Source organism: Pan paniscus, chromosome 14, assembly GCF_029289425.2.
Source record: "Pan paniscus chromosome 14, NHGRI_mPanPan1-v2.0_pri, whole genome shotgun sequence".
Lineage (NCBI taxonomy): Eukaryota > Metazoa > Chordata > Mammalia > Primates > Hominidae > Pan > Pan paniscus.
In genome coordinates this window covers 42,284,110-42,307,830 of record NC_073263.2, presented here as the reverse complement: position 1 = coordinate 42,307,830, position 23,721 = coordinate 42,284,110, and the positions used below count along the sequence as shown (strand labels likewise).

General features: G+C 41.3%; 1 long non-coding RNA gene across 6 annotated transcripts in view; it reads left to right on the top strand.

The window, feature by feature from the left end:
* The first annotated feature begins 501 nt into the window (after positions 1-501).
* LOC130540763 (uncharacterized) overlaps positions 502-23,721 on the top strand; it is a 48,493-nt gene continuing 25,273 nt past the window's right edge. For 3 of the 6 annotated variants that reach the window (XR_010109672.1, XR_010109674.1, XR_010109675.1), the window contains exons 1-3: positions 502-706; positions 5,961-8,040; positions 8,590-21,823. This is a non-coding gene — a long non-coding RNA (uncharacterized LOC130540763). The remainder of the gene's footprint in view (positions 707-5,960; positions 8,041-8,589; positions 21,824-23,721) is intronic. The other 3 variants (XR_010109673.1, XR_010109677.1, XR_010109676.1) reach the window with 2 other exon arrangements.

Below are 23,721 nucleotides of genomic sequence, written 5' to 3'. Positions count from 1 at the left end.
TGAGTTTTTCCCCAAGAATATGATAATGATGATGATGACACCATGAGGATAACAACAACATCTACAACCACTTATTAGAAACATATTAAATAGCAGGCACTGTGCTGTATGCTATCTATACACTGCTTAATTTAGCCCCCTCAAAAATCTTATAGCAAAGTTTCATCCGTCTTTATAATTGAAAAAATTGAGCCTTAGAGAGTGAGTAACTTGCCTATGGATTATGTAGTTAGTAAGTAGCAGTGTTAGTATTTTACCATTGTAAGAGTCTTCCCTTTTTATTACTCTCATACTTTCAGATGAAAATCATGTACAAATGTTCTGATAAAGAATTATCTATTTATGTACTTATTTTTGAAATAATCCTTACAAAGTTGTTAAAAATAAATCACATTTAGTATTATATTTAACTAATCATTTAAAGACTCTCCATGTCTCCACCCAAATCTCATCTTGAATTGTAACTCCCACAGTTCTCACATGTTGTGGGAGGAACCCAGTGGGAGGTAATTGAATCATGGGACTGGGTCTTTCCTGTGCTGTTCTTGTGATAGTGAATAAGTCTCATGAGATCTGACAGTTTTAAAAATGGGAGTTTTCCTGCACAAGCTCTCTCTCTTTGCCTACTGCCATCCAGGAAGATGTGACTTGCTTCTTCTTGCCTTCCACTATGATTGTGGGAAGGCCTCCCCAGTCATGAGGAACTGTAAGTCCATTAAACCTCTTTTTCTTCCCAGTCTCAGGTATGTCTTTATCAGCAGCATGAAAATGGACTAATACAGTAAATTGGTACCAGTAGAGGGGGGTGCTGCTGGAAAGATACCTGAAAATGTGGAAGCAACTTTGGAACTGGGTAACAGGCAGAGATTGGAACAGTTTGGAGGGTTCAGAAGAAGAAAGGAATATGTGGAAAAGTTTGGAACTTCCTAGAGGCTTGTTGAATGGCTTTGCCCAAAATGCTGATAGTGATATGGACAATAAAGTCCAGACTGAGGTGGTTTCAGATGGAAATGAGGAACTTGTTGGAAACTGGAGCAAAGGTGACTCTCGTTATGTTTTAGCAAAGAGACTGGTGGCATTTTGCCCCTGCTCTAGAGACTTGTGGAACTTTGAACTTGAGAGAGATGATTTAGGGAATCTGGTGGAAGAAATTTCTAAGCAGTAAAGCATTCAAAAGGTGACTTGGGTGCTGTTAAAGGCATTCAGGTTTATAAGGGAAGCAGAGCATAAAAGTTTGGAAAATTTGCAGCCTGACAATGTGATAGAAAACAAAATCCCATTTTTCTGAGAAGAAATTCAAGCTGGTTGCAGAAATTTGCATAAGTAATGAGAAGTCGAATGTTAATCCTCAAGACAATGGGGAAAATGTCCTCAGGGCATGTCAGAGTTCTTCACAGCAGCCCCTCCCATCACAGGCCCAGAGGCCTAGGAGGAAAAAGTGGTTTTGTTGGCTGGGTCCAGGGTCCCCATGCTGTGTGCCGCCTAGGGACTTGGTGCCCTGCATCCCAGCTGCTTCAGCCATGGCTGAAAGGGGCGAATGTAGAACTTGGGTTGTGGCTTCAGAGGGTGCAAGCCTTGGCAGCTTCCACATGGTATTAAGCCTGCCAGTCCACAGAAGTCAGGAATTAGAGTTTGGAAACCTCTGCCTAGATTTCAAAGGATGTATGGAAATGCCTGGATGTCCAGGCAAAAGTTTGCAGCAGGGGCAGGGATCTCATGGAGACCCTCTGCTAGAGCAGTGCAGAAGGGAAATCTGGGGTCAGAGCTCCCACACAGAGTCCCTACTGGGGCACTGCCTAGTGGAGTGGGCACTGTGAGAAGAGGGCCACTATCTTCCAGACCCCAGAATGGTAGATCCACTGACAGCTTGCACCATGTGACTGGAAAAGCCACAGACTATCAACGCCAGCCTGTGAAAGCAGCTGGGAGAGAGGCTGTACCCTGCAAAACCACAGGGGCGGAGCTACCCAAGACCATGGGAACCCATCTCTTGCATCAGTGTGACCTGGAAATGAGACACAGACTCAAAGGAGATCATTTTGGAGCATTAAGATTTGAGTGCCCTGCTGGATTTCAGGTTTGCATGGGGCCTGTAGCCCCTTTGTTTGGGCCAATTTCTCCCAGTTGGAATATCTGTATGTAACCAATACCTGTACCCTCATTGTATCTAGGAAGTAACTAAGTTGCTTTTGGTTCTACAGGCTCATAGGTGGAAGGGACTTGCCTTGTCTTGAGTGAGACTTTGGACTGTCGACTCTTAAGTTAATGCTGACATGAGTTAAGACTTTGGGGGACTGTTGGGAAGGCATGATTGGTTTTGAAATGTGAGGACATGAGATTTGGAGGGGCCAGGGGTGGAATTATATGGTTTGGCTGTGTCCTCACCCAAATCTCATCTTGAATTCCCACATGTTGTGGGAGTGACCCAGTGGGAGGTAATTGAATCATGGGACTGGGTCTTTCCCATGCTGTTCTTGTGATAGTGAATAAGTCTCATGAGATCTGACAGTTTTAAAAATGGGAGTTTCCCCTGCAGAAGCTCTCTCTTCTCTTTGCCTGCTGCCATCCATGTAAGATGGGACTTGCTCTTCCTTGCCTTCCACCATGATTGTGAGTCCTGCCCAGCCATGTGGATCCATGAATCCATCAAACCTCTTTTTCTTCCCAGTCTTGGGTATGTCTTTATCAGCAGCATGAAAACTACTATTATTTACCTATTTTTCAGACTCAAAGTCTAAAATGTAAAGATATTCTTGAAAATTTGCCATCCATTATTGCAAGACTTTTAATTTCTTTCCTGCCACTACTTAACTGTAGAAACTTGAGAAAATTACATGACATTTCTATAGGTCTCAGTCTCTCAACTGTGCCATGAAAGAGTTGGCTTAGATTACCTCTAGGCCTCCTTGAGATTAAAGATGGTTTTGCATTATTAAAAACATTATATAAATCAAATGATTTTTTTTTTTTTTGAAATGAAGTCTCTCTCTTGTCGCCCAGTCTGGAATGCAGTGGCACGATCTTGGTTTAATGCCAGCTCCGTTTCCTGGGTTCAAGCAATTCTCCTGCCTCAGCCTCCCGAGTAGCTGGGATCACAGGAGCCTGTTTTGTAAACTCTTTATTTAAGTAGAATTGCCCCCTCTATTTTTAAATCAAATTGTCATTTTTAAAAAATCTATGTGGTTTGCTTTAAACATGATATACGTTTTCTTACATAGATAAAGGTAGATTTCAGATGTTGGGAAAAATGTGTGTGGCAGACACTATTAGCTGCTCTCCTTCTGTCTGTCCATTTCCTCTCAATCTCATTAATAGAAACTAATTTAGTTCAGCATGGCCATGTGCCCAGCTGAAAATTATAGCTTCATCATCACACATCAGAAAGATGAGCATGTGGCACAGTCCTGGCCAGTGAAATATAAAGTGACAGCTTCTGGGAAGTGTTTGCTTTCCTGATTTAAATACCACCCCTTCCTCCCTGCCCACTGTTCCTTCTTCCTCCCTGGACAAATGGTTTAGGGGACTGGCTGCCATCTTGTAACAAAGCAGACAAAAGCTACACGCAAAGGATGGCAGAGCAGAAAGAAGACCTTGATGGTATCACTGACAGTCTGGAGAGTCTACTTCTAGATTTTTCTGTCATGATTGAATAAACTGCCATATTTTCTGTCACCAGTAGGGGTTTTGTTACCAATACGTTCATAACTGATTCAGCAGGTATTGATTTTAGTCCACAACAGTAGAGTGAGATAAAAGCACGTTTCCCTTTTTGTTCTCAATCAAATTTAATCTTCCTGACTGTCCATATATTTGGTTGGTGGGACATTCATCCTCTGTCATTTCTGTGCTTTTCTGTCTTCTCAAGATTTCTAGATTTGGGGGTGGGGGAGGTTGCTTAAAAACACAATAATGGAGAAAATGCCAGATATTTGGTTCACAGTGGCTGCACTCACTCAACATTTATTTATGAATTTTCCAGGGGCAGTATAAAGAATGGGAATACACAATGAAAATACCTTTAGCTCCAAGTGTGTGGTCAAGGCTTGATCCTCTGGCTTTGGCTGGGCTGCAGACAAACTCAGACACGACCCACCAGGGCCATCAGCTCCATCAACTACAAACCTACCCCTGGAATTCTAGGCCCCTGGGTTCCTAACCTGAGTCCCAGGTTCAGGCATCCTGTAGTCTCCCATCTGGGTACCACTTGGTCTCTCCTACTGGTGGAAACCTGCAAAATCCCATCCCCACTCTTGGTCTTAGGACTCTTAACTTTCGCTGGGGTCCAGGAGCGCCTGCTTTATCTACTTTGAACAGTCCCTGCAACTCCTCCCTTTATGAAGGGATCTGTCTTACTTTTCAAGATCACAGCCAGTACTTTTATTCTATCTCAGTTATACAGATGAGAAAACTGAGGCACAGAGACCAAGGGTAAAGTCACCCAGCTAGTAAGTAGCAGAGACAGGATTTGGGTGCAGATGGCTTGGCTCCAGACCCAGTTGCTAACCACTGTATTGTGCTACTCTCTGCCTGCAACACAAAAGCTCCTTACTTTCTGCTTGGGTATGGGTAAACACATCGCAACTTATAAAAATACAGTGCTGACCTTTTTCTGGGTGAGATGTGGGAAGGGGTGTTAACTCCCAGTTGGTACTTTCCTTGATAACTCACTCTGTTTTGTATCCAATGAAGAAAAATACGTTGCTTTTAAACAATGCACTAACTTAAGCTTCCTATGTCTCAGTTTTCTCATATTAAATTGGGAATAGACATTTCTATGATGACTTTTCCTCTGTATTTTACCTCATCAAGATTCAGTGATAGGAAAAATAGGGTATTAACTAAGAAGGTTTTTGAAATCTTCAGGTAAAAAAATGTGGTATTTTAACAAGAAAATTGATACAACAGCAGATACTATAACTGGTAAAATGAATTTTAACTTTGGTGTCCCTAGATGCTCCCTATTCAGTTCTTAGTAAATATATTTCAATCTAGAAGAAAATAGGGACCCTGCCAACTAGTATTAATGCTTGCTTGCCTATTAATTGAAGCACACTTTTGGAAAATGTTGTATGTATCTGGGGAAATATAATGCATTCAGCATAAGAATAAATCTTTTTTTGAGAGAGCTAGACCTAGAGATTTTCCTCACTTTTCAGTCATGCCACAATCTTTCTGGTTTATCAGCTCCTTTTTCTCTGCTAAGCAGTGATGGTAATGCATACATTTGCCTTTTTCAGTAAATCATCCTTTTATAATTTGGCTTTCTTTCAATCTTAGATTCCCATCAGAAGGGTTTTACCTCAAGGCATATTGCAACCAATTTCCCCCATAATTAATGCCATATCTGCCTCAGAGTCCATTTCAATTCCCAAATGAAAATTGATGAGGCAGCCAACCGCAAATAAGGATCACATAGCACTGATTAAACTATCAGACTAGTTTCCAGGCTATCATGTTACAGTGCTGAATCATAACCAGAGGGTGAGTTTTCTGGTCTTTTGCAATGTATATTGCTCATAGTAAGTGTCCATAAATTGCTCTTAGCAGATGAAGAGAAGCATTTTATATGGCCCCTATCAAATTCTACCAGAAAGACTAATGATTAAAGAGGTTTGTGTTACAGGAACCAAGACTTCATAGCACATGAAAGAAAATTGTATCTAGACTTGATAAAAATGAGCCACAAACTGCTACAAAAATCACCAGGACAAGAAAAACTCACTTAGGTGTTTTTATCCCATCCACATGGAGTGTGAATGGTTAAGTCAGGTAACTGCATTTTGCCTAGGAAGACCAAATCCTCTCTCCACCAGCCTTCAATTTCAGACTCCAGCAGGGAGCTGAATTGGAGGTGGATGTGTGTGGCAACTATGCACCAGTCAGTAGCAAGAATTCATTCCTTCATCCCATTCATTCATTCATTCATTCACTCACTTAATATTTATTTACCTATTTTCCAGGTGCTGTGTGAAGAATGGAAATATGCAACAATAAAGACACCAGTCCCGGTGGACCTGATGGCCTATGTCTGGTGTGGCGGGGGACAGATAAGTAAACAGATCGTCCTATACGGGGTAGCCAACGCTATCATCTGATAGAAGTAAGCATGAGGTACCAGTCAAGTATGCAAGTATCTGTGCATGAAATGCTAGTCAAGTATTTGTGTGTGCATGTTTGAAGGCTTCCTGGAAGAGATCACTGAAACTCTAAGAGTAGGTAGCCAGGTTAAGAATGGGGGCAGAGCAGGATATCTGAGGCAGTGGAAGCAATTTGAGCAATGTGTGGAGTGGAGAGAGAACCTGACTTGTTTGATAAGCTTGGAAGGTTAAGCATAGCTAGAACAGGGTATTGGAAGAGTTTTATAGAGGAAAAGATGGCTAGAGGTAGGTTGCCAGATGTTCTCTCCCAAAATATTTGACCATCAGTGTGAGCAGGGCAGATATTAGTGTGATTATGAAAACATATATGTGTGTGTATATATATATATGTATGTATATTTAAATGCATTACATATTTCAATCAGTGATATGTGTTTTTCTAGGTATCTTTTTGGCATATTTTTAAGAAACACATTTCGAAAATTAAATGTAGGTGTGAACCCTTCGCCACACCCAAAGAACCATTCTTGACGCTCATGCAGAACATTTTATGCCCCAGTTTGAATATCTGACTTTGGTTTATCTCACTGATACCTGTAGCCCCTCCAAAGTAGTGGTAGACAGAGCTGAGACAAGAAATTTCACAGCTTTTTCCTATTGTGGAACAAACAATCTGAGTTTAAAACATATTGACTTACTGAATTAAAGTAAGTCACTCCACCTCTTAAAGACTCAGTCACACATCCAATTTTCCAGGGGCCTGTGGCCACTGAGTGTCACAGAGTGTGGAAGGCTGTAGGGGCCAGTCCAGAGGAGAGACCACATGGCCTGATTGCCCAGTAGAAATTGATATTCACAAAAGAATGCTGGCTCAAAAAAATAAATTGGAAAAAAAAAAAAAAACCCCAGCAACACAGTGAACAGGTGGCTTAGTATGGCTGGCCGTGCTTGCACTTTTTAATGACCTGATTTGTTTCCAAAATTTGTTTTAGGTAATGTATTAGTCTGTTCTCACGCTGCTGTAAAGAACTACCCAAGACTGGGTAATTTATAAAGAAAAGAGGTTGGATTGACTCACTGTTCCACAGGCTGTACAGGAGGCATGGCTTGGGAAGCCTCGAGAAATTTACAATCATGGCGGAAGGCAAAGGGGAAGCTAGCATGTCTCACATGGCAGGAGCAGGAGGAATAGAGAGCAGGAGGTGATACACATTTCAAAAAGCCAGATCTCATGAGAACTCACTCACTACCATGAGAACAGCAAGGGGGAAGTCCGCCCCCATGATCCAGTCACCTCCCACCAGACCCCTCCTCCAACACTGGGATTACAATTTGACATGTGATTTGGGTGGGGACACAGGGTCAAACCATATCAGGTAACAAAACTCCAGTCTCAAAAATGGTAAGTCAATTTTATTGCTATTATAATTCTTAAAACTGGTGTTGATGATGATGATGATAGCAGTTATTTGTACAGTAACATGCCCAAGACAAATCCCAAGAGAGGAACATAAACAAAATCAAGTGGGGAGATTTGACTTTGCCCAAGTTCTTCTCAACTAGAAATTTCTAAAGGTGTTTTGTGTGGAGTGCTGCGCTATGTGCAGTTTTCAGCTATTTAACCTCAAGGATGTCAAACTGTTGGAAGAGATTCAAAGAAGGATAATCAAACTTGGATGGAGCTGACTTAAAGAAATGGGCTAACCTCCAGAAAGAATGCCATTGAATCCAGAGAGAGGTGCCGTTGAATCAGCCCTTGCTGATGAAGCCTCTTCACTGTACTGCTCAGACCTCTCCATCCTGGTGGCAAGGGCTTAGACCATTATTCATGGTCTGACTGGCCTCGAGGTGGCTGTCTCGCCTTTGAAAAAGGGCAGACACAGAGCATGTTCAGAGCATGGAGCCATACTGTGCGATTTCTTCAAAGAGAGCTTAACCACAGGTTTGTCACAGACTCCTCTTGCTCCTTCCTTCCAATTTAGTCCTTAAATGTGGTCCAACTACAACAAGAGGGAAGTCTCACAATCTAGAATATTGGGGGTTTTGTCACTATTCATTTTTATTAATAGAAAACAAATCTTTATTCCAAATTTGTTATACTTGAAATTGCTATTTTAAAAAAATGAATTTAGGGCTGAGGTGGGAGGATCATTTGAGGCCAGGAGTTCGAGACCAGTCTGGACAACATAGTGAGACCCTGTCTCTAAAAACACTGGAAAAACCGTTAGCTGGGTATGGTGGCAGGTGCCTGTAGTCCCAGCTACTCAGGAGGCTGAGGCAGGAGGATCACTTGAGCCTAGGAGTTGAAGGCTGCAGTGAGCTATGATAGTGCCTCTGCACTCCAGCCTGGGTGACAGAGCAAGAAACTGTCTCCAAAACAAATATATTGAATTGAAAATAATCACGTAATAATCTTGCTTTGACTAAGACAATGAAACTGTGGCTTTTAAAAAAAAAGTATTTTAGCACCATATGCTCATTTGTCTTTCAGAATTTGGATTAATGAATGACGTAACTGCTTCAGGGCAACACACCCTCACTGCAGCTGCTTAGCCCAGGAAGCAGCAAGGTCAATACAAGGAGAGCCACAGGCCTGGGGAGACGCATGCCTTCCTTCCTGGCCACGTGGATCTCACTACTTAGCCCAGATGGCCTGCGAGAAGGACAAAGCCAAGCACTTCACAACACTGTCAGTTGCTGTCCTGAAGAAGGTGGCCAGGAGCTCTAGAAGGATTCAAAGCCCCAGGGATTTTTGGTTTTTATGTATACACTTCTCTATACATACTTGTTCCTCAACATCCAATCAGCCTTGCAGGTTTGTCCCCACTCCTAGCATTCAGAAACACTCAAGAGCAGAGTGGGTCAGAGCTCCCCACCACATACACAGCAGAGTGAAAGAAGCTGCCCTGCAGGACAGCTCCAGGCTCATGGCCACCCCTCCTCACATGCATACCTCCTCCTCTTCCACCAAACAACAACAAACTCCTTCACGTAGCATTCACGCCCTCCTCTTGTGGCCTCTACCTGCCATCCCACACCAATCCCTCTTTATGTCCCCACAGGTACCCAGGAGTCTCCCCTAACTAAATTCCCCACTGCTTCTCCAAATCACCCCAATCCTACTTCCCACTGAAACTAACAAGAAGGGAAGGAAGGTGTTAACAAATGAAGTCTTTGAAGGAAGTCACCCCAAGAATCTGGGCCTACTAGTCATTCCCTAAGGCTCAGCTCTTGGCATTTGCTTCGTTCCCTGGGCCATTATTTTCATACTGTGAAGAAATTTCACCCTAGTCCCATTTTGGAGAGCAAGTGTTGGTACAGTGCTGGGTAAAGACCCTGACACCAGGTCCTGGTCCCTGCCCCAGAGCAGGGGATATGAAGGGAAGCCCCACTCACTGTGTGCTCCCTCACTGACTCCTCAAAGGAATTCCAGGAAGGGTGCTTTAGTGACCCTTTGGCTCACAGAGTTAGAGTGACCTGCCCAAGGCCACCCAGAGAATGAATGGTGGGACTGAGATCACACCTGGGCCTGCCTGGCTTCCAAACCTTTTGCTATTTTCATTATTCCACATTTCTTTCCAAGGATACAGAAAGCAGGGATAGGGAGTGCTGTGGAAACAAGCAAAAAGCCTTATCCATAGTCGGTATCCAAAAAGTACTGTACCTTCTCTGACCCCTGCTTTATTTATTTGTTTATTTTCAGGGAGGATATAATAGCCAGAAAAATAAGTGAACAGAAGATTCCGGGTTCTACTTTATGCCAATTTTTCTTAAATATCTCAGTCACTAGAAAAAGATTTATTTGAAAATCTTGCTCTGAGCAGTTTCTGTCTTGGGCCCAGTTGTTTGAGGAGCCTGTTGAATTTTTAAATTTATTAGTGTTCCCATGCTTCATTCATTGGCATATATGTATATTCTCTATACTTTATAATTACAAGTAAGCTCTTGATAATAAAAAGTAACTGTCATTCTGTGAAGCTCTTTAATGCACCCAAAGATAATTTCAGGGGGCAATTGGCAGTCTAAGTTCTTGCTTTCTCTCATTTTAAAGGAGAACCAAATCAACTTAGAGTGAATTTGTTCAAATGTGGGTAAGATTTAACAGGCACTTCAGCTGCCCAGGGTACTTTTCCATGTCTCTCCAACCAACCCCACCCAAATAGCTTAGGATTGGCATTTTCTGATGAGCACAGGGATAGAGAATGAGAACGGAGTCAGGTCCTCAGGTATTCAAGGTTAGAATTCCTTCTTAACCTTGCCCACGATGCCCTATGTGGAGACATGCTACAGCAGAGATCACTTGAGAATTATCCTGTGGCTCACACTGCCATAATTAGTTATCTGTTCGGCACCTCTCAACTAATCAGAACAATGGCACATCCAGAAGTAAAAGGAGAAGAGAGGAGACAAGAATACAGCGACTGAATAATAAAATGGGTGAATCAGTTAGCAGAGCAAAAGACAGCACAGTCATAGGCTGGCTAAGGTTATAATTTTTGTTTTTTATTTTATTTTTTAGGCAGAGCAAGACAGTCTTGCTCTGTCACCCAGGCATAAGTGCAGTGGCATGATCTCTGCTCATTGCAACCTCTGCCTCCCGAGTTCAAGTGATTCTCATGCTTCAACCTCCTGAGTAGCTGGGATTACAGGTGTGTGTAACCATGCCTGGCTAATTTTTGAATTTTTAGTAGAGACGGGGTTTCACCATGTTAACCACGCTGGTCTCGAACTCCTGACCTCAAGTGATCCACCCGCCTCAGCCTCTGAAAGTGCTGGGATTACAGGCATGAGCCACTTCACTTGGCTAGCTTTATTATTAAGCCCTGTCAGCACCCACAAAGAGAAGTACTAGGATGGCACAGACAGCGGAGACGGTGACAAAGACCAAGGTTAAGGCTGGAGTTATGTGGAAAAAGAAAATGGAATGAGACCAAGCAATTGGGGATGAAGAATAAAAAGCAGAACCAGTGACAGCAGGGAGCAGAGATCAGAAGGAACAAGAAGATACTCTGGAAGAATGCAACCAAACAAGAAAAAGAATGAATTGTATGTGAACATTGAGTTTAGGGGCAAGCTGACTGTCTTAGCCAGTTCAGGCTGCTGTAACAAAACACCAAAAACTGGGTAGCTTTTAAAACAGAAATGTATTGCTCACAGTTCTGGGGGCTGGGAAGGTTAAGATGAAGCTGCTAGCACATTCAGCATCCGTTGAAGACCTGGTTCACTGATGGCGCCTTCTAGCTGTGTCCTCACATAATGAAAGGGGGTGAATGAGCTCCATTGGGCCTCTTTTATTAGGACAATAATCCCACTCATGAAGGTTCATGATCTTATCACCTCCCCCAAAGCCCCACCTCCTAATACCATCGCTTGGGACTTGAGGATTTCAACGTATGAATTTTGGGAAGGACACAAACATTTAGATTATAGCACCAGCTTACAAATCTCAATGGCTCCTGAGGTTGGCATCACGGGATTATAGAAAAGCACCATAACTGAGGCTTAGCATGAGGCTGAGTCATAAAGAGCATTTTAAGTCATGAATGTGTTATATATGGAAGACCACAGAGATGTGTCATAAGTTTTAGATGGATTTTGATACAGTATAGTTGAAATTTAGATTTTATCAGTAAAAGCCTAAGCATTGAGCTATTTGCAAGGATAACCAGTTTCCAACCATCCCAGGTAACTAAAGGATAGTCAAAAAATCACTATCCAAAGGCTATTGTTGTTTCCAAAGACACAGAGATGTAAAAGTGGGGCCACCTTAAGAAAAAGATATGGATTCCTATTGCTGGATCAGAGGGTCCATGGGGAGGGGTGGAGGTGGTGTGGAATCGCAAAGCTCGGGAGACACTGAATGCATTGAAACAAGGGTGTGTCTTGAGCTACTTACGTTTTAGAAATACAATACTGGCAGGATACTATAGGAGACTGCAGTGGGAGAAAAATTGGCCGCAGGACCAAGAATAAGGTAAGGCAAGTGAGGTGCTTATCTCTGATGTAAAATTTAAAGAGTGCTAAAACCCCAAGTTATTAATAATAAATAATATTTTAATGCAATATTTTTAGAAATAAATATGTGTGCACAAAATACATGATGAACAAAATATCAAAAAAATTTTATTATTAAAATATCAAAAATTTAAATCAAGACAGACCCAGCAGTGACAAAGGCAATATCCAGGAGAGGCTGGATGACTCAGAGAGATGTTTAAGAGGAAGGATTAAGTAACTGATCAAATGTTGCTGGAACAGTGAAAATGGGGAGTCATGGGAGTCAAGGACAAAGCCCTAGTTTATGACTCAGGGGGACCTGCCAGTCACCAGCGTAGGGCAGTGAGAGAAGAGGTAGATTTACAGGAGGATGCAGGTGAGATCTGCCGTGAGTTTGTCACATTTGAGGTGTGCATGGGATATCAAAGGGGAGGAAATCTAGCCAGTGACAGGGAATATGGACCTAGCACTCAGTAGAGAAGTCTGGGCTGGCCATAAAGGGTGGGGATTTCTCACATGTAGGTGCTGCTGGGAGCTGTGTGTGTAGGTGAGCCTGATCAAAGAGCGGGTGTGTAGAGAAAAGACAACGGTACCGAACATAATAAAAAGTAGTAATAACATTGATTGAGGCTTACTCTGCACTAGCCATTCTGCTGAGTAGTTTATAAACATTAACTAATGATCCTCACAACAACTTAAAAGGTCTGTGTTATCATTAGCCCCATTTTCCAGATGAGGAAATGGGCAGTTAGAGAGGTTAAGTAAGCCAGGGTTTGAGCTCAGCAAATAAATAACAAAACCAAGCTACAAACTCAGGAAGCCTGAAGAGAGGAGGGAGGCAGCCGGGCTCTGGAGAGTGAGGCCCAGGATGTGGATTCTAGCTTCGTGGTTTATGGGGTGTGTGGTCTTGGCCAGCACTCATGTTCTTCTGGAGACTCTGTGTCTTCATCTGTAAGATGAGGAGGAGATACAAATCTTACAGGATTGTTGTGAGGTTGAGATGGGAAAGGTGAAGTGTCTGATGCATGGTAGGTGCTCAAGATGAGCTGGTACCTAGTGCAATCATTAGGAACGCCCCAGTGTCATGCAAACATTTAAAGGGACTGAGTGAAGAGGACATTGGGAAAGAGAATATGATGGAGAGGTAAGAGGAGACCCTCTCTGAGAGATGGAATCAAAGGAAGGAAGGGGGGTGGGCACAGCAGTTTGGTTTCCTTGCTAGCTAGTGATGTCCTTAGCAGAAGCACCGGAAATGCAGTGGAGCAGTGGGGCATGAATTGATGGTTAGGAAGGAGAGCTAATGAGTGCTAACAATGCTTCCCAAAAGCTTGGCTCAGAAGGGAAAGAAAGGGAGGGATGTTGCTTGAGGGAGACACAGAGGTCAGGCAGAGCTCTCTTTTCACCCACAAATGCTCCACAATGGGAGAACTTACAACATTTTTTCCTCCCTGAGAGAAGTTCATGGAGAGTGAAAAAAAAAAAAAAAAAACACCTGATCTAAAAATAATGATGACTTGCCACTTACAATAATTTAACATATTTTAAAGTACTTTTACATCTAATGTGACGTGGAGCCTTCAGAACAATCTTATGGAGTAGACTAGGCAGGTAGCATCCCCAATTCATAGATACTGAAATGAAGACTCAGGAGAAGATTGGAGATTCAAAGATGATCAATGTGGAAAGATTAAGAGACTCCCCCCTCACTGCAGCTGGTGTGCAGAGTTGAGGTAATGGGCAGATTCCAGAATAGCCATGAAGGGGCTGTGTCTGCAAGAGAGAGTTACTAGCGGAGGAAAAGGCAAGCTGCCTGTAGGTAAGAATGTGTGGGAGGAAGTGAGTGGGACAGAGAAGGGACTTTGACTCCTCCCTGACAAAGTCTAAACCATGAAAGAGATGTCTGAAAAGGGTTGTAAAGTTTAATTTTGTATTATGAATGTTATGAAGACTTTGAAATTTCTTAAAACATTGAGATAGGAGTGGAAATGTTTGCAGTGTTTTGGCTTTTCAGAAGCCCTGGGTACATGGGTGTATTAGTTAGCATTCTATAAACAGACAGAACCAATAGGACATATATAGAGAGATATGAGAGGGCTTTTATTAGGGGAATTGGCTCACATAATTATGGAGGCTGAGAAGTCCCACGGCAAGCCATCTGCAAGCTGGAGACTCTGGGATGCTGGTAGCATGGTCAGTCCATGTTCAAAATCCTTAGAACTGTGGAGGCCAGTGGTGTAATTCTCAGGCTGAGTTCACAGACCTGAAAAGCTGAGAAGGCAAAGGTGGGGAGGGGGACAACTGTGTAAGTCCTGGATTCCTAAGGCCAAAGAGCCTGAAGTCTTGATGTCAGGAAGAGAATAGTGTACATGTCCCAGTTCCAGGAGAAAGCGAAAGGGAATCCTTTTCTCTCCTTTGTAATTCTCTCTGGGCCCTCAGCCTGACTACATACATTGAAGGCAGATCTTTCCCCACTTAGTCCACTCAGGCTCACACACTAATTGCCTCTGGAAACAGCCTCATAGACACACCCCAAAATAATGCTTCACCAGTTCTCTCGGTATTCCTTAATCCAGTCAAATTGACATCTGAAATTAGCTATCACATGGACATGGTGATATTTGGATTATATGTGGCTGGCAGTTGGGTAGCACCAGACTTGATCCCAGGTCTTCGGATGTAGAACTATCACGCTATCCACCAACCACATTGCTTTTGTTTGCAAGCAGAATTTTTGCTTTCCAGAAGTGTAGTAAAAACAAATTTTTTTTGGTTTTCATTGTGAGGATTCCAACCTTAACTCCACTGAGGATCATGAACAATGCTTCCAGAGAGGCAAAAGATTAGGGATAATTTGCATAATGCTAGTTAGTTCAATTTCATTAGATTTATTTAATAATCATTGAAGGCTGGATGTCATGCAGAACTTAGAGGGGATTGTGCAGAGAAATTAAAAGCAGGCTAAACTTAAATTGTTCATTGACGTCCCAAACCTGAAGCTATTAATGCTAGAACAGAATTAGATTCACCAGCATGTACCTGACGTGCCCTTTGGAAAGCATGTTAACCGTTTTATGTAAGAAGTGGCATTTCATCCAGGTTTACTCATTTGCATACTTGTGATTTCATTTGCATATATTTTACTGTGCAGTGCTCTGGAAATATATTCACTTATTTTATTCCCTCCTTTAAGTTCCTTACACCCTCTACAGTACCAAAGGACTTACATGACCAAATATTGAGGAAAATATTCTTGTTAGAAAGGATGACAACTATGGAGCTTCCCTATCCACCAATCTGCCATCAACATTCTCTTTGATTCTTTTAAATATCTAGTGGGCATGTTTTCCTATTTTCTATTTCCACTGCATCATCCTAGAACAGGACTTACTTACCTCCTAAACAGCCTCCTGGCTTCCAGCCAAAACCATCCAATTCAATCTATCTCCTGCTTTCTGCATACCTTCCCTAAAACACCACTTACCTAATACTCAGTGGCCTTCATAGCGATCTAATGGCATTTTTATATTAGGTTCATCACATTTCAAATTCTTAACGTCTGCCATGGTCACACTTCCAAAAATTTATAGCTGTTAGTATTTACAGCCATCTTCACTTTACCATTAAAGAGAAGTAAGACTTTTCTGACTTTGCTTTTCCCCTTCTTACATCCTCTAAGAAGGATTGTGTCCTTGCCTGCTCAGTTCCTCATGGGGGCAATGAGGAAAGAAAAGCAGAAAAGTATGAATAAGGACTGCATCAGAAGGGCTGGAAATTTCCTTTTCTTTCCTTATTATTTTTGGAACAGAAGAATATAGAGGTAGAAAGAAAAGGGGAGGGACTGGAAAGATGAGGGCTTTAAGAAAGGGTGAGATTTCAGGGAAAGACTTAGAGTTTAGAAAGAGTGGTTGGAAGTGAAACTTCTGCATAGCTTTCTAACTTGAGAGTGGCTAAGATAAAAAGTAGAGCTCTGCTGAGGTCAGATAGAGGGAGAGGACATCTAAGTATTAAAGGAAAAACAAGACATGGAGAGAGAAGTTAAGTGAAAAGTTAGGATATTGGTTTGGCCATTGTGACAATTATTGAAATAATAGTAGTATAAAAGAGATGAAAGCTTTATTTCTCTTACAAAAATGTCTGGTTTGAGGGTAGTCCAGGAGGTTAAGAGTGCTCTGTGAGATGAAAAAGGAGCCCAGGTTTCCTCTATCTTGTTGCTCTTGAAGGCATTGTCCTTGTCTATATGATCAGGGTTGGTCATCCCCTCCACATTCATATTCCAACCCAAAGAGGGAGGAGAGAGGAAGTAGAGCAAGTCTTCTTTTAAGGGCAGAAACTCTGAATTGCACACATCACTCTGTTGACATTCCGTTTGCCTGAACATCCTCAGATGGTGAAACCTACTTGCAAGGGAGGCAGGGCAGGATATTCTCTAGGTGGGCAGTTCAGTGCCACGCAAAACTCAGGAGAGTATATTACTAAAATAAATCAGGGAAGACTAAACAGAGGAACAATTAGCAGTCTCTGCACTTATAGATAGATAAACAAAAGAGCCTAAATCTCAATAAGCTTGAGTTGGCTGCAGGGAGTTTGAAAGCTAATATGGTTTCAGATTGCAGAGATGTGTGTGTTGGTTTTACAGGGGAGCAAGGCAGTAGAAAAGGAAAGCTTATAGAGTAAATCTGTATATTTAGTGTAATTGACATTGTAATATAGCAGGACACACTCTGGGGTTCATGACTCTAGCTCATAAGTATGTCTTCAGTTCAGGGGTGAGCCAACATTTTCTGTGAAGGGACAAATAATAAATATTTCAGCGTTTGTGAGCCATGCAATCTCTGTCAAATATATTCAACTCTGCCATTGAATTACAAAGGCAGCCCTAACAATATGTAAGCAAATAGGCATGGTTATTTTCCAAGAAAGTGTTATTTATGAAAACAGGCAGTGGTTCAGGTTTGACCTGTGGGCCTTAGTTTGCTGCCCCCTGCTTTAGTCTATTGCTTTTGAATCTAGTATCTGGCCCCATCTAATATAAACCTGCCATCTACTACTTACTTATCAATTTATTTAACTGAGGATGCATTCTATGCTAGGCCCTGAGATACAAAAGTGAGACATAGTACCTTAAAACAGGGAGGTATTGTCTAGAAAGGAGATGTACGAGGAAGTAATTTCAAAGCACCCTGGTAATTTCTACAATAGACGTATGGGCCAGAATCTGTAGGAACATGAGGGAAGGTATGCCAAAGCTTGCCTGAATGTCAGGGAACGCTTCTCAGAGGTAAGGTATGCAGGGACCTGAAGACAAATGGAAGTAGCCCTTTCCAAGGAGGAAAGAAATTTAAGGGGAAGAAATGGCATGTGTGTGAAAATGAAAGAGTTTGGCATGTTTCTAGCACCATAAGTGTTCAAGGAGCAGAGGTGAAGGCCTAGGAGTTCAGACTATAAAGGTCATTTAAGATCATTCTAAAGAATTTTGCTTTTTCTTATAGATAATGAGGATTATTGAGAAAACATTCAATCAGGCAGTGATGGTTTCACATCTGAGTGTTAGAGTGATGCCTCCTGAAGGAGTGTGTGCCATGGATGGAAGGGGTGGAAGACTAGAGCAGGGATGCCAGTGAGGGTTAGCATGTGTTTAGGAGAAAGAGGGCAGGGGGCTGAAACTAGTGGCCAGCGACAGGCCGGTACGTTAGTCCATTCTCACACTGCTATAAAAAGCTACCTGAGACTGGGTAATTTATAAAGAAATTATAAAGAAATTTATAAACAAAATATGTTTAATTGACTCACAGTTCTACAGGCTGTACAGGAGGCATGGCTGGGGAGGCCTTAGGAAACTCACAATCATGGTGGAAGGGCAAAGGGGAAGCAGACATGTCTTCACATGGCGGCAGGAGAGAAAGAGTGAAGGGGGAAGTGCTACACACTTTCAAACAACCCGGTCTTGTGAGAATTCACTCACTATCATGAGAACAGCAAGGGGGAAACCACCACCATGATGTAATCACCTCCCATCAAGTCCCTCCCCCAACATTGAGAATTACAATTCAACATGAGACTTGGGTGGGGACACAGAGACAAACCCTATCAGGAAGTAAATTTAAAAAATTGATTCAAGAGATTTTTGGGAGTTTGAGGTGATATAAACTCTTGCAAATTGTATAGGGAGAAGAAAAATCAAGAATGACACCCAGAATACTGACTTGAGTAACCAAGTGCATGGTGGCACTTATCAAGACAGAGTAGAGGACACAGAAGGACTAGGTTTTGGGAATTTGATATGTATTTGATATGCTTATGGAAAATCTAGGTGGAGTCTATCATGCAGTTGTCAGTTTCTTGGGAGACTAGACCTAATCAACTAAGAGGCTTCAGTGTGGGGGTGGGGAAATGCAATTTCTTACACTCCATTACATTCTGGAAAATGCAACTTACATGATCAAAATGAGCAAATACAGAAGTCCAGGGAAAATCAAAATATGGATATAAGATATAAAATCAAACCAAAGTCTGCCCATGTTTATAATAGACTTCAAATTTTGCACTACAATTCCTTATAACCAATGCAAAAAATGAGGCAGTCGCTTGAATCACTGTATCTGTAGGACAAACATCAGTTATTTAGGGGAAGCCAGTTGGTCTTGGTACTGAGACTTTCCAATGTGATGTGATGAGGAAATACCCCAACAATATCCTCACAGAAAATAAAATGTTTCATTGGACTTTATCTTTGGCTCTCAAAAGGGTCAAACTAAAGCAAAGTTGTACCAGACCACTTTTATATGGGTTCAGTCATTCTCAATTCATTCATCTTCTTCATAAAGTGCCTAGGTCAATAACCCTTCAAGGGTGTTGTGATAGAGAGAGAACAGAACCAGGTGGGATCCATATGACCTTCTGGTTCCCACCATAGCAATATCAAGAAAACAATATAGCCTTACAGACTGTTGTCGTAAAGAGGACGGTTTTCTTCTCTCATCTTATGGATTTTACTTAACTATATTTCTTTATATTTATACATTTAAATTGTTTCTCTGAAGAAGGTCAACATTACAGGGCAGATAGTTTCAAAGTCACTAGTTTTAGGCCAGAAAAACTTTTCTTGTTTAAAATGTTACAAATGGATCAGTAGAATAGCTGTTGCTATGAGCCATTAACTGGAACATGAGAATGGACTTGTACTGAATCATTATTATCCAGCACTTTTTCCTATTTCTGTAAAAAGGTTAGCTGAGTAAACTTAGAGTCTGAAATAGAAGAGGAGCAGATTATCTAAATTAGAACATATGTTCATCACTTTTCTCCTCAAAAAAGAGCATCTCTCAACAATATGTTTCATCATCTTGATTATCCAGGTTTTGTTCTTCCTATCTAAGCAGAATCAGATCCCTCATGTGCACTGTGAGAATATCCTTAGTGCTTGTTGCAGTAATCTGCATTTATTTATAATTATCCTTCAACCTTTTATGATTGGAAGATGTTGGGAATTGAGTTGGTGAAGACACACGGAGAGATATGTGGAAAAATGGGGCATATGGATATAACAAAGAGATTTACTCCACTTGCTTTTAGCTTAGGTTTCTGATACCTTTCCTCATAAACTGTTTATTCTCATTTTAAAAATTATAAACTTACATCTGGAATTAAAGACTTTTTGTAAACTATAATACATGAAAAGAAAATGATCAAAGTGTAAATACACAGCATTAAAAATTGTTATGTGCAAATACTCAGGTAGCTATCATATAGACCAAGAAATATGATTTTGGCAGAATTCCAGAAATATCCCCCACCACACCCACATGTCTCTTCCCATCATCAGTTCCTCCATGCCACAGGAATCACGACTCACTTTTATGATCATCACTATGCATGCCTAAATATTGACTTTTTGAACTTTCTGTAAATGGAATCATTGAATATATATCTTTTGTGTCTGATTTCTTTTATTCAATCTTATGTTTTTAGAATTCATCCATGGTGTTGTGTGCTATGATGCATTCATTTTCATTGCTGTGTTAAATTTCACTGTTTGAATAAATCCCAATTACTTATTCATTTTATTATGTATGGACATCTGAGTGCTTTCCAGTGTGGAGCTCCCCTGCCCCTCACTTCTTCAATCAGTCTTGTTGCTCTTTGGTAATACGATTTCCACAATAAAAAAGGGTTGGAAAGAGGAGATGAGGAGGTTTACTTACTGTCAGCCGTTACAAACCTTTTCTGGAAAACTATCTTCTATGAAGTCATTTGACCACACTTATCTTTTAAAAAATACATAATTTTAACTTTTATTTCAGATTCAAGGGGTACATGTGCAGGTTTGTTACATGGGCATATTGTGTGATGGTTTAGAGTACAATGGATCCCGTCACCCAAATAGTGAGTATAGTATGCAATAGTTAGCTTTTCAACCCTTGTCCCCCTCCTACTCTCCATCCATCCCCCCTCTAGGAATCCTCAGTGTCTGTTGTTCCCATCTTTATGTCCATGTGTACCCAATGTTTAGCTCCCATTTATAAATGAGAACATGCAGTATTTAGTTTTCTGTACCTGTGTTAATTTGCTTAGGATAATGGCCTCCAGCTGCATTCATGTTGCTGCAAAAGACATGATTTAATTATTTTTAATGGCCGTATAGTATTCCATGATGTATATGTACCACATTTTCTTTATCCAGGCCTTACCTTTTGATCATACGTGATACATAAAAAAGTGCCATGCAAAATGGTAAAACACTGAACATACTGAGTATTAGTTATTCTGTTATCACAATTTTTACACTTTTAAAACTAAGATTAACTAGTTAGCTAGCATTAATGAATGTGCACAATATCAGGTATTGGGTGCTAATCCTCCCAAAGCTCTACAAAGTAGAAACTATAATTATCCCCATTTTACAGATGAGAAACTGAGGCACAGCGGTGGAATCACTTACATGCAATCACACAGCTATTAAATACTGCATTTAGAATTCAGCCTAGATAATCAGATTTCATATTATTTTCTTAACTATTGCACTAAGTACCCTAACTAAGAACAAGCATGAGGAGAAAAGGTAGAACTTTTACTTCTGATCAGGTTACATTTGTAAGATCATATGATACTTAGTTCTTTCTTTTTTTTTTTTTCTTTTTTCTTTTGTTTTTGAGATGGTCTCGCTCTGTTGCCCAGGCTGGAGTGGAGTGGCACAGTCTCAGCTCACTGCAACCTCGGCCTCTCAGGTTCAAGTGATCCTCCCACCTCCACCTCCCGAGTATCTGGGATTACAGGTGTGCACCACCACACCCAGATAATTTTTGTATTTTTAGTAGAGATGGGGTTTCGCTATGTTGGCCAGGCTGATATTGAACTCCTGGGCTCAAATGATCCACCAGCCTTGGCCTCCTAAAGTGCTGGGATTACAGGCATGAGCCACTGCACCCAGCCAGATAAGATACTTAGTTCTGATTTAAAAACAAAACAAAACAAAACAAAACAAAACAAACAACCTTCTCACCTATACAACCACAATGACCTATGTTAGGGCAGAAGAAGGATTTGTAGGTAGGGTCCCCTGCAGCTTGTTAGGACTTCATTTTTCTCTCCCACCAGACCGAGTCCTGCAAACGTAGAAGGTCTCAAGAAAACCACTTCATCAATACTCACACAGGAGCAGATCCTATCGTCTACAGCCACAGCTTCCCAGCATTGGTGGAAAACGTCAGCTTGCAATCAGTCAGCCCGTGGTAGGTAGTCTGGGCCACAAGGTTATAAGGTAAACAGCAATGACAATCTAAGCAGAGGCATTTCATTCCACACAAAATTTGCAATGCCTTCTGTAGGACCTGCCTGCTCATCAGCACTCAATAAATGTCTGGTGAATGAGCTAGAAGAAAAAAAATATAAAACTGGCTTGACTGATTTTATGAAACTGAATCCTTTTGCTGTTATTGAGAATCATTAGAAGGTCATTCTGAGCAAAGCTCTGATCTCCATGCTTTCCCCCTCTTTGGAAATGTGTTATTCTTTGGGACCTGCTGTGGGCGTGCTCATAAACAGTGCCGCACATGGTGCTTCCTGGCAAAGCATTTGTTTGCGGTTGTGTAGACATAGCCATAAATGTGTGGCATTGTGTTCTGGCATCCAAAAGCAAAAGCAGTGAATTAAAATCCTGATTTATTTATATGTCTCCTCTCTTCAGTTGAATATCTCGTTCAGAAGAGTTATATTAATATGATTTATCACAATAAACAGCATGGTTCCTGCTTTAATTGATTTATCTTTTTCTTCATATAAAAATTCCCTATATCTGTTCTGCACCAACTTTAAATGTCTTTTTCACCCCATAGATCTTTGTTGGCACTGATAATTTCTACAGAGATCAGATTTTTTTTAATACAGTCTGCATCTTAAATCATTCATTTTCTCATTTTCTAAGTGCTGACTATAATCATCCTTACATTTACTGAAATTAGCATGAGTTTTAAACAATTAATCAAAAAAGAAGTGGAGTGGGTTTTTTTCTTTTTTAAAAAGGCTTTGCTGTTCTTTGTGGATGAAACAGTTGGTAGTTTGTTAAGAGATTTTTATCTGAGTTTAATTCCCTAGCTTTAATGTATTCTTAACTGTTCTAAATGAAATGGTTTGTCTTAAATGAAAGTGTATCTGTGGTAGCATAGTTATATCCAGTCTTTAAAATGGATCATTTCATTTCATACATGCTATAGAATCTTGAATTTCACCTTTACTCAGCTCAATTTCTTTACTAAAAATGACTCTGTTGCTCCAAATTCCTACATCAATGGATTGGCTATATCAAATTGTAGCAGTGATTGTTCATAAGTACATATTTTATAACATGTACTAATAGAGTAATAAAATATATTGCAATAACAATATGCTCTGCCTGATAGAATTTCATCATGAGACTCCATTAACACATTCAGCTGGTATCAGCTTGTGAAAATGCCTTCCATTGTGGTGGAAGGGAAATACTCTGTATGAGTGAATGGAGAAAATGGGCTTGAGAGAGGAATTTCTAGGAAGCCTAGGTAGAATGAAAGAATCAGAACCATGAATGGATGCTGAGCAAACATCCTGGACATTCATTGTGCTGCGCCTGCACTTTCCTACCCCTTAATCCTCACCCTTCACAGTCCAGAGGCTGCCCTCAAACCTGAATAGAGCTGCTCTCCTAAGCTCACCAACCAGGCTCCTACCCCCAATGGCTTAACTTACTCTATCCTACTTTCCGCATGCAAGCATTAACCCTTTCTTCTTTGATTTTCCTCTTCCCTTGACCTCTGTGAGGCTAGCTCTCCTCCTACTTTTCTAAATATTCACTCTGGCTCCTCTTGGGCTCCATGCTGCAACCCTGCCTGTACCCAGGTCCTCTCCCTAGTTCTGTTCTCTCCTGTCTGCTCTCCTTCCCTGGTTTGCTCCCCTCCGTTCACCTCAACACCACTCCCAGGGCTGACCTCTCTCCTGTGTTGTGGCACCCATGTGAGTGCCTGTGAAATGCAGGGACCTTCAACTCAACTTGTCCCAAACCAGACGATGTTTCACTGTCCCCCACATCAGCTTTTCTTCTGAGGGCCGTTTTCCCTGTGCTTTTTACTCTGGTCTCCTGTGATCCCCTTGGTCT